Source organism: Trichosurus vulpecula, chromosome 1, assembly GCF_011100635.1.
Source record: "Trichosurus vulpecula isolate mTriVul1 chromosome 1, mTriVul1.pri, whole genome shotgun sequence".
Classification (NCBI taxonomy): domain Eukaryota; kingdom Metazoa; phylum Chordata; class Mammalia; order Diprotodontia; family Phalangeridae; genus Trichosurus; species Trichosurus vulpecula.
The window spans coordinates 483,084,168-483,101,370 of record NC_050573.1 but is presented as its reverse complement, the minus strand read 5'-3'; the positions used below and the strand labels follow the sequence as shown (position 1 = coordinate 483,101,370).

General features: G+C 39.1%; 1 pseudogene; it reads right to left on the bottom strand.

The window, feature by feature from the left end:
- Positions 1–16,445: 16,445 nt before the first annotated feature.
- On the bottom strand, positions 16,446–16,941 carry LOC118845800 (annotated as a pseudogene).
- Positions 16,942–17,203: the final 262 nt, after the last annotated feature.

The window sequence follows — 17,203 nt, the reverse complement described above, 5'->3', positions numbered from 1 at the left end:
TCCTAAAATTTATTGCCTCTTTTTCCTGAGTCTAACCTAGTTGAGTAATTTTGTTTTAGTTGAATAATTTTAAAAGTGGTTTGGAATCCTCTTGTGTAGAAAGAAATTCATTATGTGAACACTTTTCAAGAGTATAAAAGATGTCAAGGAATTAAAAAACAAGATCTATCTGCAAACAAATTAGGCTGCTCTCTGATGAGTATTGAAGCTAGATTACGTGGGAGGCTCAGTGGCATCTTTCATTAGTCAAGAATGAACACAAGCTATAGGACTGCTAAGCACCATTAAGAATGTTAAAGCTAAGCTTCTGTCAGTAATATTTGGAAGATAGTGATGAACTGAAACAGTAGTACAGGACTAGAAAAGAACAAATGTCCTGATTTCCAAAAAAAAGAAAGAAAAGAAAATCTGCTAAACATAAACCAAGAATTCCCGGCAAAATGTAAGCCCTTCCCTAAAGGTCATTGACAGAGAAATTTCTTACCCAAGTTCTAACCCTAGAACTACCTCTTGCATATCCATTGAAAGTAAATTACTCAAATGATAGTTCTACAATTGTAAAATGAGCATTGATGAGTTCTTGAATCACTTTTGCAAAGCACTTTTGAGGTTCCAGGATAATATGAAGCAATTTAATAGACGACACCCCTCAAATGCCAATAGAACAAAAAAAATAACACTCCCAAAGACAAATTACAGTTTTAACATCATAACAATCAGAGTATCAAAGGGTCGCTTTACAGAACTCAATAAAATAATAACAAAATTCATTTGGAGAAACAAAAGACCTACAATATCAAGGGAAAAATTAGAAGGTAGAAATTGGGGGGAGGAGGGGGATTGGGCTTCCAGACTTTAAACTATGTTATGAAGCAACAGTCGTCAAAATCATTTGGACTCAGATGAAAAATAGAGGTAAATCAATGGACCACACTTCTTCAAGGGAGAATCAGAAACAATGGAAGTCAAAAACCCAGTATATGATAAACCCCCAAACATTGATAACTTAGGAAACAACTCCCTATTAGATAAGAACTAGGTAATCTAGAAGGATTGTGGAAAGATGGGCACACACTGAGGTGTGCTGGAGCCAGCTTCAACTGGCTCCCAAAAACTGTTAAATTTTCAATGTATTTTTACATTAATCAGCAAATACTACAAATTATGGCTTATTAGTATGCTGATTGTCCAGACTTAAGAAAATTGATGGGGAAAATGTTGATAATACAGATTAAACTTAAAAGTGTTGTCATGAGTACATTTTTTTTTCCTAGCGAGCCAGTGAAACATTCACTCGCATGTGCCTGGGCACACCATTGAATTGTTGATGGAGCTATGAATTGATACAATCATTATGGAAAGCATAATTATGAAATTATGCAAATAGAGTAAAATCCATGTACTTTTTGACTCAGAGATTCCACTGCTAGGTACATACTCCAGGGAGATTAATATACATATATATATATATATATATATATATAGCAGTAGATGTTGTGGCATGTAAAAGCCCGGAAACAACATGTCCTTCACTTGGGGAATGTTCAAACAAATTATGGAAGGAAAAAAGGAAACAAGTATTCATGAAGTGCTTACTATTTGCTAGACACTATGCTAAGTGTTTTCCAAGTATTGTCTCATTTAATCCACTCACTAACCTTAGGTTGGTAGGTGTTATTATCCTCATTTTACAGTTGAAGAGATGGGGTGGAAAAAGGTTAAGCAACTTGCCTGGGGTTACACATGTAGCACCTATCTGCGGCCACATTTGAACTCAGGTCTTCTAACCACTGTGTCATCTGGCTGCCTTGAACTGTGGCGCATGAATGTAATGGGATATAACTCTTGTAAAAAAATAACAAATATGGGACAGCTAGCTGGTGCAGTGAGTAGAGCCCCGGCCCTGGAGTCAGGAGGACCTGAGTTCAAATCTGGCCTCAGACACTTGACACATTTACTAGCTGTGTGACCTTGGGCAAGTCACTTGATCCCAATTGCCCTGCCAAAAAAAATAACAAATATGATGACTACAGGAAAGCATGGAAAGAAATACATGAAATGATGGAGCATGAAATTAGTAGAAGCAAAAAAAAAAAGATATACCCAATGTCTATGACAATGGAAATGGAAATCATTTCCACAAGACAATCAAAAGTGGATGTTATAAAATTACAAAGAATAAGCATGGCCCCAAAGAAAAGATATGAGAAGATGCTCCCACCTCCTTCTCTGCATTGGCAAGAGGTCCACAGGTGTGGAACATCGTGTATTGTTTCAGACTTTTTCAATCCACTCATTGGTTTTGCTGATTTTTTTCTTCTCTTTTTTGTTTTTTTTCTTAAAAATATTATTTTTATATGGGATGGTTCTCTGTGAGGGGAAGGAGGAGGGATAAAAGGAAAAATTTTGGTAATGTAAAACAAATTATAAATTTAAAAAAATTAGGAAAAGAAAATGAATATTGCAAGATTCAAAGAACAAACTTGGCCCCAAAGAAGAGATATGAGAAACCTCTTTCCTCTACTTTTTTGGATAGATAATAGGTCCAGGGGTGTGGAACATTGAGTATATTATTAGATTTTTTTTCAGTGTATTGATCCCCATTAGACTGCAAGCTCCTGTGAACAGACTTTTTGCCTATCGCTATTCCCAGTGCCTAGTACATAATAGGTGCTTAATAAATGTTAATTGACTTGATGAGTTTTACTAATGTTTTCTCTTATTCCTCTTTTTTTTGAAAAAAATTTCATTGTTCGGGATGGCTATAAGGGAGGGGAAGAGGAAAAGGAATACAGAGGTAAAGTTAAGTGATATGAAAACCAAAAATATCAATAAAATTTGTTTATCAAAACACATTAAGTGGCAACAATGCAGTTTCAGACCACTATATATGCTATATAGGATTTAGAATGTGAAAGGTTGTCTAGTTCACCCCAGTCCCCTCATTTAAGAAAACTGAAGCAGGAATCCACTGATGTTAAGGTTGCATAGCTAATTAGTGGCAGGTCTCCTCCAGACTGCTCCAGCATTCTTTGCACTATATCACATGTCTCTCTTTTGTCACTCTGTTGATCGTCCATAGTGTTCACCTATTGCATTAAGATATTCTCTATGACATACAACTAGATACGTATTCTTGTGTCTTTATTCAATTTTGTATAATAATGCTTCACATTCACATAAGACAGAGTTTTCATATCCGTTGTCTCATTTCATTCTCACAATAACACTAAGTTCGACAAGTTGGTGACTTACCCAAGTTCACATAGCTAGTGAATGACAGAGCCAAGATAAGAAAACAAGGCTTCTGACTCTTAGGCCAGTGATCTTTCTAGGTCCCCATGCTTCCTGGATGGGAATTTTTGTGGAAGAAAGGCACAGTAATTCTACCAATGAAGGCCTTTCTGGGGAAATTCATTGATACTGAAATCTGTAAGCCATTAGCAGATTTCCCTTAGCTATTAGAGACAAAGGTCCCAGCAAAACATCCTTATTTGGAGATGTTCTTTCCTGGGTTCCTGGGAAATTCATCTTATTTGTGTCTTTAGCGTAAGACATTTCTTTAGGCATTTATTGAGGTCTGGGAGTGGCAAAAAAGTAGAAATTAAGCAGAAGTTCATCAATGGGGACATGACTAAACATCAATACAATGGAATATTACTACACTGTAAGAAATGCTGAATATAAAGAAGAGTGAGAATAGAAAAGTTTATAAGAACTAACAAAAAACAAAGTAAGCAGAACCAGGGAAACTGACATACACAATGATTACAACAATGTAAACTGAAAGAACAACAACCAAGAAAATAATTCTACGCAATCATAACGACCAAGCTTAGCCCTGAAGAATTGAGGAGAAAATGTACCTCCCTCCATTCTTTGAATGAACAATGTTGGAGATACTGTTAGACTTATTTGATAGGCTATTCTTGTTGAACTGCTCTTCCTTAGAAGAGATGGTTTTTAAGCAGGAGAGAGGGATATATTTACTTCAAAAGAATAGCAAGAATAAATGTATCCTCTTCCTCCTCCCCAATACCTGTGACATTATCTCCCCCATGGACTATCTCACACTCTAGGGGCAGTTCCTATATAGCATAGCCCTGCCAAGTTCCAAGTACAAAGCCCACCTTGGCCTCAAGTCCCAGGTACTCTGGCTTCTCCGGGCTTCCCTACTGGATTGACTGACTGAAACATTTGGCCTGGAATTCCTGTGTCCAAGGTCACCATGAATCCAGGTCCAGTGGGGATTTTACTACCTTTACTGAGAACTGAAAAGGGCAAGTAAAATGGACCACAACAAAACCCCAAACTAGTTTCTCAGGGCCACAGGATAAAAAGCAAAAAGAAGAGAAGGTAGCCCTTCCCTCCACCCAGTCATTCATGGTGCCCTCTCTGTGGGCAAGAAAGCATATCTAGTTGTCCCAGCCTCATAGTTTTAAATACATAGCCTGTTTTGGCTATGCAGCTGTAGTTATCACCCATGGGGTAGGGGCACACAGGATGTCTTCTCCCAGAAACAGAGTATCCATGTCAGGTGATCTGAGCACGTGCAGGAAACCTAGTGTTATAAGAACTTTTTTTTAATTATAAAAAAGAGCAATCAAAGGGAAAAGATGAAAATCTAGGCCTCTACTTAAACATGTCTTTAAAATATAAAGGCTTCAAAAGTGGTGTCTATAAGGAGGTCCCTCAGAAAAGTCTTTGAATTCTCTTTGCTTTACTTTACTCTTTGCTTTGAGTTACCTTGAGGTAACTCAAGTTAATAGTTTAACACTGAATGAAAAACCAACATGCTGCTCTCTTCTCCTGAAGAAATGAATAGTACTCATTCTAGTGTACTCATTTTATTTTCCATGACATTTAGTCATGTGATAAGACCATTTTCCTCTATTCTTGGATTGACTCTAACATATAACCAGTGAAAATTGTAGCATTCCCAATTTGGAAGAATCATAAGATAAATAGAACTACTTTCATTCATTCTGAAACCCAGGGTTGTTTCAGATGTAGCTGGGCTAGATTTCTCTCTCTCTCTCTCTCACTCTGTGTGTGTGTGTGTGTGTGTGTGTGTGTGCACGCACGCGTGCGCAAGTCCACATGCCATGACAATCTTTCAGCATTGAACGTTTATAGTCTCTTTGAAAAATAAGTAATTCAGTAGTTTGGGTTTGTTGGGAGTTTTTTTGGCAGAGAGGTAACTTTAAAAAAATCATTTTGTCCTACACATCAAAATAATGAAGATTTGTGAGAAATACAGGTAGTCCCCTCTTTCCAATAATGTGTTCCTGGAAACCATAATGAAAAGCAGATCATTGTAGAGCAAATTATATTTTCCCATAAGAACAATGTTACATTTGGGAATTGTATCTCTGACTAAGGATTTGGCATCAAATGTAAAAGGAAAACAATCGTAAAATCCAAGTCATAACAACTAAACGGTTGGTAACTGCTAAAAAGAGAAAATTTATGTTTTATAAAGCTGGAAGGGGAGACTGCTGGTCAACTGACCAACAAGGTGGAGAATCAGACATTTTCTCTAGTCCACACAATCTCTCAAAAACTCCTCCGAAAAGGAACTGTGCACCAGAGATACAGAAATTACAGCTATCTCCACAGGTCAAGATACTGAGAAGCTTAAAAAGGTAACGAAATTAGATGACGCTTATCCCTCACGAGCTCACTGAGGATTCTACCCACAAGAGCTCACCTTCTAGGAGGGCACATGATTTCACTTGGAAGTTTCTTGCTATTCTTACAGTATGTGCTGCCCCTAACATTTCCTCACCACCATGTGGTAGCGAACAGCAGACCTCAACAAGTGAAGGAGGAAATATAAGAAGGTGGGAGTATGTTTTGCCCAGGGTGGCAGCAGTAAGCCAGAGAACTAAAGAACAGAGGGTACTTGGATGAAGTGTCAACATGTGGGGGGAAAGGCCTACACTCCCTGGGAGAAAAGGGACTGGCCAAAGAAAAACTATAGCCAAATGTCCCCTCAAAGGTCACTTGGGGGCAGGAAACTAAGGCCAGTGAAAAATTAATTCTTCATTGTGAAAAGAAGCTGAAACAGCTATTTGGGCCAGCCTCCAGAGAAACCAAGCCCAAAGAGGAAAAAAACAGAAAATGAGCAATAGGAGAATACAAGGGAGAAAAGGCCAAAAGCACAGAGATCTCAGGAAGAAGAAAGCTCAGTTAAAAACCTAAAGCTCAAGTATATAACTCAATAAGGAAGATATTAAAACAGAACTAAAAATGTTTACCAAATCATCTAAGTGATTGCAAACATCCCTAAATTAATATTGGAAGATAAAGGAAATTGAACCAATACCTGACAAAACAGGGAACTCTGTGGATTCCCAAGATACCATAAAATCACAGCAGGATAATCCTGGATGAATCAAGAGAGAAATCAGAATACTGGAAGAAATTAGAAGGGAATAAAAATAAGAATTTATGGCCTCCACAGCAGAAAAAAAAATAGAAGAATGGAAAAAAAATTTAAATCTACCGTAGCATGTTTCTTCAAAGAAGGAAAAGAGAGAACAATTGACTGGAAATACAAATACACTGAAGCAAAGAACAATCTACTAGAAGACAAGTGAAATGGCAAAAACATCAAAAGAACACATTGTCCCAAATGGAGACCTTACAGTGAAATCCTAAATAATGTGTAGGTCAAAGAACAGATCATAGAAACAATAAAAGAAAATTATAATGATGAAACAAATTGTCAAAATTTCTGGGATGAAGCCGAAGCAGACCTCAGGGGAAAAATCGTACCCCTATAAACATAAATTAACATAATATAAAAAGGTAGAATTAATGAACTGAACATTTGTTTTAAATCAGGAAGCCAACAAATAAAAAACCCAAAGTAAGAAATATTAAAAATTAGAGGAAAAGTAGATAAACTGGAAACTAGACACTGTGAAGATGATAAATAAAACAAAATGCTAATTTTTTTGAAAAGACTGGCTAGAAGTTTTTTATTTTTATTAATCTATTTTAAAAGAAGCCAGAAGACCAAATGAATAAGTTAGCAAATGATCAAGATGTAAATATATACTAAGAAAATTGACAATATAAAAAAAAGAGCAATACCTTCAAAAATACAAAATACACAAATTGACAAAAGACCAAAGAGACAGGTTAATTAACTCAGTTTCAGAAAAGGCAATAGAAGTAGCCTAAAAGGAATTGTCAAGGAGAATACTTGTGGTCCTTCTCACAAGAGAAGTCTATCAAACTTTTTTAAACAATCAGTGCCTGTACTACACGAATTATTCTCAAAAAGTGAGAAAGTATCCCACCAGATTCCTTATATGAGACAATATAGTCCTAATACCTAATCCAGGGAATGACAAAATACAGAAGAACTATAGACCAATATCATTAATAAATGTTGATTAATAATGTTTAAATAAAATCCCATCAAACAGACCACATTAATTCAACCAAGAAATCCAATCAATAAATCTAACCAATTTGAATTTATACCGGAAATGTTCAACACTAGGACTATTATGTTTAATCAACATAATTAGTCATAAAAAATGTCAACAAAAACATCCAAAACCACATCTCAATAAATGTGGGAAAAAGTCTTTGGCAAAGTATGGCACATACATACATACATACATACACACACATACACACATACATACATATACACATGTATATACACACATATGTATACACACAAATATACATATATGTGTGTATATACATGTGTACACATATACATATATGTATATACATGCACTACAAAGTAGAGGCATAGAGGGATACTCTTTTTAGTATCATAAATAGTATCTAAAACTGTATGCAATAGAGATACAGTAGAACGTTTCCCAATAAATATGGGAGTAAAGCAAGGAGGTCCACTCTCTTCACTATTATTTGATATAGTTCTGGAATTTCCAGTAATGAAATAAGAAAATAGAGCAGAGATGAAAATATTTCTATTTGCTGGTGATAAGATGGATCACTTGAAAAATCCTAGAGAATCAGCAAAGATACTAATTGAGCCAATAACTTTAGCGAAGTTGCAAGCTACAAAATAAACCCTCAGAAATAAACTGTATTTCCGTATAATAACAAAACCCAAGAGGCAGTAATAGGAGGGGAAATTCTATTCTAGATAACTAAAAAATAGATAAAATATCTGGGTATCAATCTACCAACACACACAAAAGACTTGCATAGATTCAGTTACAAAGTGCTCTTTAAAGAAATAAAGAACAACTTAAATAGCTGAAGAAATATCCAGTACTTAAAGCTGAGCCATATAAGTATAATAAAAATAGCAATGCCACCAAAGTTAATATATACTTCTAATGCTATATCAATCAAATTATCAAAGGCATACCTTATAGAATTTGATAAAATAATAAAGTTCATTTGGAAACACAAAAAAATAGAATATTGAGGGAAATGGTGAAAAGAAGTAGGGATGAAAGGAAAATAACACTTCTATGTAATAAAAGAATAATAATGAGACAGTAAGAGAAATAAAAATGTTATAATAATAATAATTAGAAATACAAATCAAAACTCAAAAGTTTCACTTCATGCCAAATGATGGGAATAGTCAAGGTTGGAGAGGCTGTGGCAAAATAAGCACACTGATGCATTATTGGTAGAACTATGAATTGGTATAACTGTTATGGAAAGCAATTTGAAATTGAGCAAATGAATTGACTAAATGTCCATACACTCTGCCCCAGACATGTATACACCAAAATAGTTATAGTTACACTTTTTTGTGATGGCAAAGAATTGGAAACAAAGTAGATGTCCATCTACTAGGGAATAGCTAAGCAAAGTACGATACATTAATGTAGCGGAATATTATTGTGCTGTAAAAAATGATGACTGATGAATACAGAGAAGGATGGTAGGATGGTCTACATGAGCTTATCAGTCAGTTAACAAGTGTTTAAGTGCTTTCTATATGCCAAGCACTGTGTTAACTCCTGTGAATACAAATACAAGCAGAAAGACAGTCCCTGCTCTGTATATAGCCTTATTGATTAACTAATAATGGATTCAAGAAATTTACAAGGAATTTACGGTCTTACATATACAACTTCTCCTTTTAAAGCATTGGGATCATTTTTCTTTCTCTCCAACTCCTTAACATGTGTCCTTTTTATCTGCAAGCTTTTTTAAAAAAATCAATGACAGGAGCTCTGTCATCAGATTTACAAGATCTTTTTGGTATAGGGTCTTCCTGTTTGGAAACTTTAATTCCTTGAGGGGAAAGCTGACTGCTTTCTCAACATTTCCTCCATTGACTTGGCCTCCATTTTAATTTTTTAACTGGTGACTTAGATTGAGATATATAGATCATGATATTTTGGAAGTAGTGTAATTTTATTGGTGTAGATAATTTCCAGCGAGGAAACTTCTACTAATTCAGCTTGTCAACTTTATTATAAATTAACTCTCTTAGAGAGTTGCCTGAGGCACGTGCAAGAGGGACTGTGATAATACTACTACTAAAAATAATAGCGGACATTTACATTGTGCTTTAGGGTTTGCAAACTATTCTGCATACGTTATCTCATTTGATCACGAGCTAGATAGGAGAGAGAACATTTGATCATTGATAGCACGATTGTCAAATCTGCAGATGACACAAAACTGGGAACAAACACATTGAATAACAAAATCAGGATCAAAAAAGCTGATGAGGGGAATAAATACTATATAGTCCAAGGAATTTGGGAATGCTCAGCTTCGTTAAGAGGAGACTTAAAAGAAATATGATAGATATTCTCAAATAGAGCTGGACAGTCAGTTCTTCTTGGACTTAAATATCAGAACTAGAACCAATACGTGAACATTACCAAGAGTCAGATTTCAACTCAAAGCTTGCTAAAAATGACATCTGCTTTCTTGGACACTTCTTTGTCATTTGAGATCTTTACCATAAAGGTCAAATGATCACTTTTAGGGGATGAGTCTTGGTCAGGCTAGGAGTTAGAGAAGAAGACCTCTGATATACCTTCTACTTCTTTAAGTCAGCTATTCTAGTCCAACTCTGACATATACCCTAGATTTTTGGAGAGCAGATTTCAAACATTTCAGAGAAGGATGGCTGGAGCCCATAGTAGGTTACTAGGCACCACAAGGCTAAAATTTTCCTCAATAAATCAGTTAAGGAGGAATAGGAAGCTTTCAATAATGAATTCTGAAGACAAAAGGAAGCATTTCAGATGAGAAGAAGGTACTTTGTTTACAGAAACTGGCAAACTTGTTAAACCAACCTCATGAGATCTTAAGAAGGCATGGACAGAAGATGGAGGGAAAGGGTAATAGAGAATAAATATGATAGTGTGACACAGTCCTCTAAAAATACTGTCAGGAGTGCTCCCACTGGGGGAAAAGGAGACCAAAGAAGGTATAGAACTGCTCCTTGAGGAGACAGGGCCATGATAAAAGCAGACAATGCTATTTAAGTCTTCTTTTACTTCTGTTTTATCTCGCAAGGAGAATGATCTTTGAGCTGGAAAGGATAGAACAAAAATGGCTAATTGGGAGTTGAAATCCAAAATAATTAAGGATATAATGTGATACCTACCTTGGAGTTTGTCATCAAGCCCTGGCTATATTCTAAAGTATTGAAAACACAGACCGATGTGTTGGTAAGATCTTCGAAAGATCAGAGAGAATGACAGAGTCCTAGAGACCTGGAGAAAGGTAAATGTCTGTTTTCAAAATGAAAAGAGCCTAGAAGGGCAGAGCCAAGATAGCGGCTGGAAAGCAGGGACTTGTGTGAGCTCGCCCCGCCAGGTCCCTCCAAAAACCTATAAAAATGGCTCTGAACAAATTCTAGAACTGCAGAACCCACGAAATAGCAGAGGGAAGCAGGGCTCCAGGCCAGTACAGCCTGGATGGTCACTGGGTAAGGTCTACCACACAGACCTGGGAGCAGAGTGGAGCAGAGCCCAGCTTGGGCTGCACCCAGACCAACCAGACTGGTAGCTGGGTAGAATAGGCCCTAGCGCCCTGAATCATTGAGCTGTGGCAGTTACAAGACATCTCAAACCACAAACACCAAAGACAATGGAGAAGTTTAGTGGGAAAAGCTTCTGGGACAGAGTGAAAGGAGTTCAGGGTTCGGCCACCAGCCCTGAGGCAGTGGAGGTGGTGCAACTACAGAGCTACAGCTGCAGTTCCTTCTGGCCCCAGGCCCACCTGGTGGGAGGAATTAAGTGGCAGATCAGAGCAGAAGTGCAAAGCCTGCTTAAGATCTGAGTCCAGTCCGGGTTGGGGGTTCTTGGGGGAGGAGGAGTGCCGGTGTGGCAGAGCTTGCAGTGTAGAAATAGCTCTGAAAACAACAGCGCAACACCTCAACCTTGGGACAAAGTACTCTCTACTCTACAAGCAGTCATACCCTGACAAAAAACTCAAGGGTCAAGTAGTTGTCTGGGAACATGAACAGGCAGCGAAAACACTCTCAGATTCATACTCAGACTTTGGAATCTTTCTTTGGTGACAAAGAAGACCATAACATACAGCCAGAAGAAGTCAACAAAGTCAAAGAGCCCACATCAAATCCCACAAGAAAAACATGAACTGGTCCCAGGCCATAGAAGAGCTCAAAAAGGATCTGGAAAAGCAAGTTAGAGAAGTAGAGGAAAAACGGGGAAGAGAAATTAGAGTGATGTGAGAAAACCACGAAAAACAAGTCAAGGACTTGCTAAAGGAGACCCCCAAAATACTGAAGAAAATAACACCTTAAAAAATAGACTAACTCAAATGGCAAAAGAGTTCCAAAAAGCCAATGAGGAGAAGAATGCCTTGAAAGGCAGAATTAGCCAAATGGAAAAGGAGGTCCAAAAGACCACTGAAGAAAATACTACCTTAAAAATTAGATTGGAGCAAGTGGAAGCTAGTGACTTTATGAGAAATCAAGATATTATAAAACAGAAACAAAGGAATGAAAAAGTGGAAGACAATGTCAAATATCTCGTTGGAAAAACCATTGACCTGGAGAATAGATCCAGGAGAGATAATTTAAAAATTATTGGACTACCTGAAAGCCATGATTGAAAAAAGAACCTAGATATCATCTTTCAAGAAATTATCAAGGAAAACTAACCTGCTATTCTAGAGCCAGAAGATAAAATAGAAATTAAAAGAATCCACCAATTGCCTTCTGAAAAAGATCCCAAAAAGAAAACTCCTAGGAATATTGTCACCAAATTCCAGAGCTCCCAGATCAAGGAGAAAATACTGCAAGCAGCCAGAAAGAAACAATTTGAGTATTATGGAAACACAATCAGGATAACACAAGCTCTAGCAGCTTCTACGTTAAGGGATCCAAAACCTTGGAATATGATATTCTGGAGGTCAAGGGAGCTAGGATTAAAACCTAGAATCACCTACCCAGCAAAACTGAGTATAGTGCTCCAAGGCAAAATATGGATTTTCAATAAAATAGAGGACTTTCAAGCTTTCTCAGTGAAAAGAACAGAGCTGAATAGAAAATTTGACTTTCAAACACAAGAATCAAGGGAAGCATGAAAAGGTAATGAAGAAAGGGAAATCATAAGGGACTTACCAAAGTTGAACTGTTTTGTTTACATTCCTGCATGGAAAGGTGATGTGTATAATTCATGAGACCTCAGTATTAGGGTAGCTGAAGGGAATATACATATATATATATATGTGTGTGTGTGTGTGTGTGTGTGTGTGTGTATGTATATATATGTATGTATGTAGACAGAGGGCACATGGTGAGTTGAATATGAAGGGATGATATCTAAAAAAATATCAAATTAAGGGATGAGAGAGGAATATATTGAGAGAGGGAGAAAGGGAGAGATAGAATGGTGTAAATTATCTCACACAAAAGTGGCAAGAAAAAGCAGTTCTGTTGGGAGGGAAGAGGGGGCAAGGGAGGGGGAAGGAGTGAATCTTGCTCTCATCAGATTTGACCTGAGGAAGGAATAACATACACACTCAATTGGGTATCTTACCCCACAGAAAAGGAGGAAGGAGATAAAAAAGGGGTAATATATCAGTAAGGCAGAATTCATGACTTCAAAGATTAACCATGAATATGCCTGAATAGTCCAGAATCACAGGATATAAGGAATTCTCCAAGTAGAAGGCATAGGAGCCAAAGCATTTATTGAAACTCAAAAGTAGCAGACCCATGAACCAGTGTCCCCAATTCGACATCCCGGCAAGAACCTTCCAAGACCAGTATGCCCATCTCATGGAAGTGACCAGGAGGCCACAGTAAAACATTATGACAGCAAGCCAAGCCATACTGGTGCTCCCCCCACCCCGCCCCCGCCAGTGCCAGGGTCCTCCAGCAAGAAGACCATCCACTGGCCTCAAGCCCCTGCTCAGCACTCTTCGGTCTCCATGAGGGTCAGTCCTGTTTTATTTTTTTTTAATAGCACCTGCTGCTGTCACCGCCGCTTCCGCCGCAATCTCCAAGCTGTATTCCAGCTAGCTGACTGCTTGCTCTCTCATTTAGCTCTCAATTGCTCTCACCAACTGCTTCTCCAACTGCCTCTTAGCTCTGCTCCAACCGTTCAGCCAGCTCCTCCCACCACAGGCTTCCATTGGCTCCAGTCCTAGCCACTCACCCCAGGACGCTGAGAGCCTTGCCCCCGAAGCCCACTCAGGTGGGTGGGGAAGATCTTCCCATTCGTTGATTGCCTTTACAGGATAGAAGGGAGGGCAGTTAGAGGGAGGAGGTAATTAAAAGCAAACACTTTTGAAAAGGGACAGGGTCAAGGGAGAAAATTGGATAAAAGGGGATAAGATAGGAAGGAGCAAAATATAGTTAGTCTTTCACAACAAGAGTATTGTGGAAGGGTTTTGCATAATGATACACATGTGGCCTATGTTGAATTTCTTGCCTTCTTAGGGAGGGTGGGCTGGGAGGGAAGAGGGGAGAGAATTTGGAACTCAAAGTTTTAAAAGCAGATGTTCAAAAAAGAGTTTTTGCATGCAACTAGGAAATAAGATATACAGGCAATGGGGCATAAAAATCTATCTTGCCCTACAAGAAAGTAAGGGAAAAGGGAATGGGGGGGAATGGGGTGACAGAAGGTAAGGTTGACTGGGGAATGGGGCAATCAGAATATATGCCATCTTGGAGTTGGGGGAGGGTAGAAATGGGGAGAAAATTTGTAATTCAAACTCTTGTGAAAATTAATGCTGAAAACTAAAAATATTAAATAAATAAATAATGATTTTAAAATAAAAATAAAATTAAAAAAAGAAAAGAGCCTAGAACCTGCAAAACCTTAGACTATTGAGCTTCATAATTAAATAGTTGTTAAGTGTGCATTTGAAAAAGGGAACCACAGTCACAAAGAGCCACAGTAGTTTCATCAAGAATAGGTCATGCCAGACTAACTTTGTTTCCTTTTTTTTGATAAGGTTATGAGATTGATAGGTCAGGAGAGACTACTGGGGATAATTGGATGGAGGGGGGATATTATCTTTCTCACATTCTCTCAGCACAGTCTTAGTAGCTGGTATAGAGATCTACCACAGCTCCTCCCAGCTCTGCACTGCCAGCTTCCTCTGCATGAACTGTTAATCTCCTGAACCAGAGCCTGAAGGTACCCAGTGCAGGTCCTCAGGACCTAATCCTAACCTTCAAGAACTGGCACACCTGACCACCACTAGGGCCCTGGATGCTAACCCTAGTCACCTACCTCTTCATCTCTATTTCCATGCGTCAACTGGTGAAGCCCATCCTGCGAAAGGCAGAGGAGTCCAAGCTGGGTTAAAAGCAGAAAAGTTCTATTAGGAAGCAAATCAGACACTAGTGTCAAGGCCTGAGTTCCAGGTACCAAGGAGCCCACAGCCCAGGAGAGGCATGGGGAAATTTATCCTTGAAAATCACAAAGGGGAGGTTTGGGGAAAGGTTGGGAAAAAGAATGGCCAGTCTTTCCCAGGAACAGGTGGGACACAGAAGCAGGATGTTTTGCAAGAACAGTTGACTGCAAGGCTGGTTTGGGTCAGTTTGGTGGGGCACAGCTCAGCAAGGCCAGCCAGTGAACACCAGCAAAGGCAACTGGGAGTGAGTAAGACTTTGGCTCACTGCAGGCTCCTGGTTGGCTCCCGTAGGTAAATGGGCTTACTCCGTGTCCAGTGCATTTGCCTGGTAAGGTAACTCATGGAAGACAGACATATTAATCTCAGGAATACCTCCACACATGATTGTATTAGCCCCAGTTTTCTTATTCACATCTCCTTTCCATGTAGTTCCCTTCTCTTTTGTTCCTTTCTCTCTTTTTTATCTTGTTTGCACTGCTGCACATAAGCCCTTATCGCTGTGCATGAGGCCTATAGGACTTTTCTGTCCCCATGGAAATTTCTCAATAGAAACTGGACATTGTGCTGAAAAGCTTCCATTAAGGGCATAGGCACTCCCTGCTCATGTTACACAAGAATTTGAAGGTTTATCATGTGGAATTGGGATTAAAGTTGTTTTTGTTGGCTCTACATGAAATAATTAGAAGCAGATGAGAAAAGATATAGACAAGTTTGGGCTCAATGTAGGAAATACATGCATGTAATGAAAGCTATCTAAAAATGGAATAAGTTGATTTGGAAAGTAGTAGGTTTCTCCTCGCTAGAAGTCTTCAAAAAAGGCTGAATGACCACTCGGGCATCTTGTAAAGGGGATTCTCTGTCAGGTTGCAATAGATTTCTTCCCAACTGTGATAATCCATGAAATGAAGTTAAGGCTGACTGTAATTGGTACCTCCTCTTTTTCTCCTTTCACTTTCTTCTTAACCTTTTACAATCCAGCTTAAGACTACATCATTCCACCAAAATTGTTCTCTCCAAAGTTACCAATGATTTCTTTTTTTTTTTTTCATTTACAGTATGCGGTTTACTTTACATTAAACAGTTGTTCTGCCCAGGAAAACCCTTAGGTAGGGTGCAGGGCTCTAATGAAAGGAATGGCTCTCTAATGGTGAAACTTCAGGCATTGTAGGGCAGCAGGCTAGGCATATCTTGTTCATACCAGAGGATGACTCTGCTTGACTTATTTAAAGCCCCCACCCAAACTCCAAGCGCACAAAAACCAAGACATTCTGAATAGGATCTCAGCCCACTTCATCTGAAGTTGGGGAAGGCTATCTCGAGTCCAAGGTCTCTTCCCAATTGCAGAAATCTTCCTTTCAGCATTCTGGGACAGGCGATCAATCATCCAGCCTCTTTTTCAACATATCGAGTGTCAAAGAAGTCCCCTTCAAATGTTAGAGTTGTCTTTCATAACACAGGCTGAAATTTGGCTCTCTCTCGCTCCATCCTTAAAGCTCTAAGAAAAGGAGAGGATTCACAGGCCAGATAATGCCCAGGGCCCCTAGGAGTGAGGACATCTTTGAACAGGCAGAAGCAAGGAGAGAAATACATTAGGTGTCAAGCTCCTAAGGCATCCATCCCACCATGCCTCAGAAGTCTGGGTTGACGATTCCCCATTGGGTGCTTTGAGTTGTCACAACAGGTGTGGGGGTATAGGGTGGTGGTAACTCCCTGGGAGGTGGTGGGCACAGGACTGGCTTCTGAATGACCTCACTGTAGGGTGGTGGGGGTCCAAATGTGTCAGGTGCTGGAATCTCAGGGGATATAGGAGGGTTACTGAAGGACACCGACACTGGCACCTCCCGCTGGGTTGGGGGCTCCGGCTCTGAGATCTAGCAGGCTCAGCACAAACATTTTGACAAGCCACAGATACAGAGCAGAGGGATGATGACCAGGAAGCTGATGACAAATGTCCTCATGGGGCCAGAGAAATTTTCTGTCTTCATGCAGCAGCCATTGCCACCACACTCAGATCCTTCAGGGCAGAAGTAGTATAGTTGGCATCCACCAGTTACCTGTTGAAGACCTGCTAAAAAGCAGACTAGGCAAGAAGCTGGGGAGTCCAGAGACCCAGGTGTGCGGCATCCTGGGCTGGTAGATTTCGTCTCCCAGTGATTTCTCAATTGCCTGATCCAATGCCTTTTTCTCAGTCTTCCTTCTTCTTTACTTCTGTGCAGCCTTTGACACTGCTGATCACTCTCCTCCTCTCCTTAATCCTCTCTTCTCCTCTCTTTAGGTTTTCAGGGGAGTGCCCTTTTCTGCTCCTACCTATCAGGCCTGTCTCCTTTGCTATATCCTCATCTAGATCATGCCCTTGAATGTCCTACAGGGCTATGTCCTGGGCCCT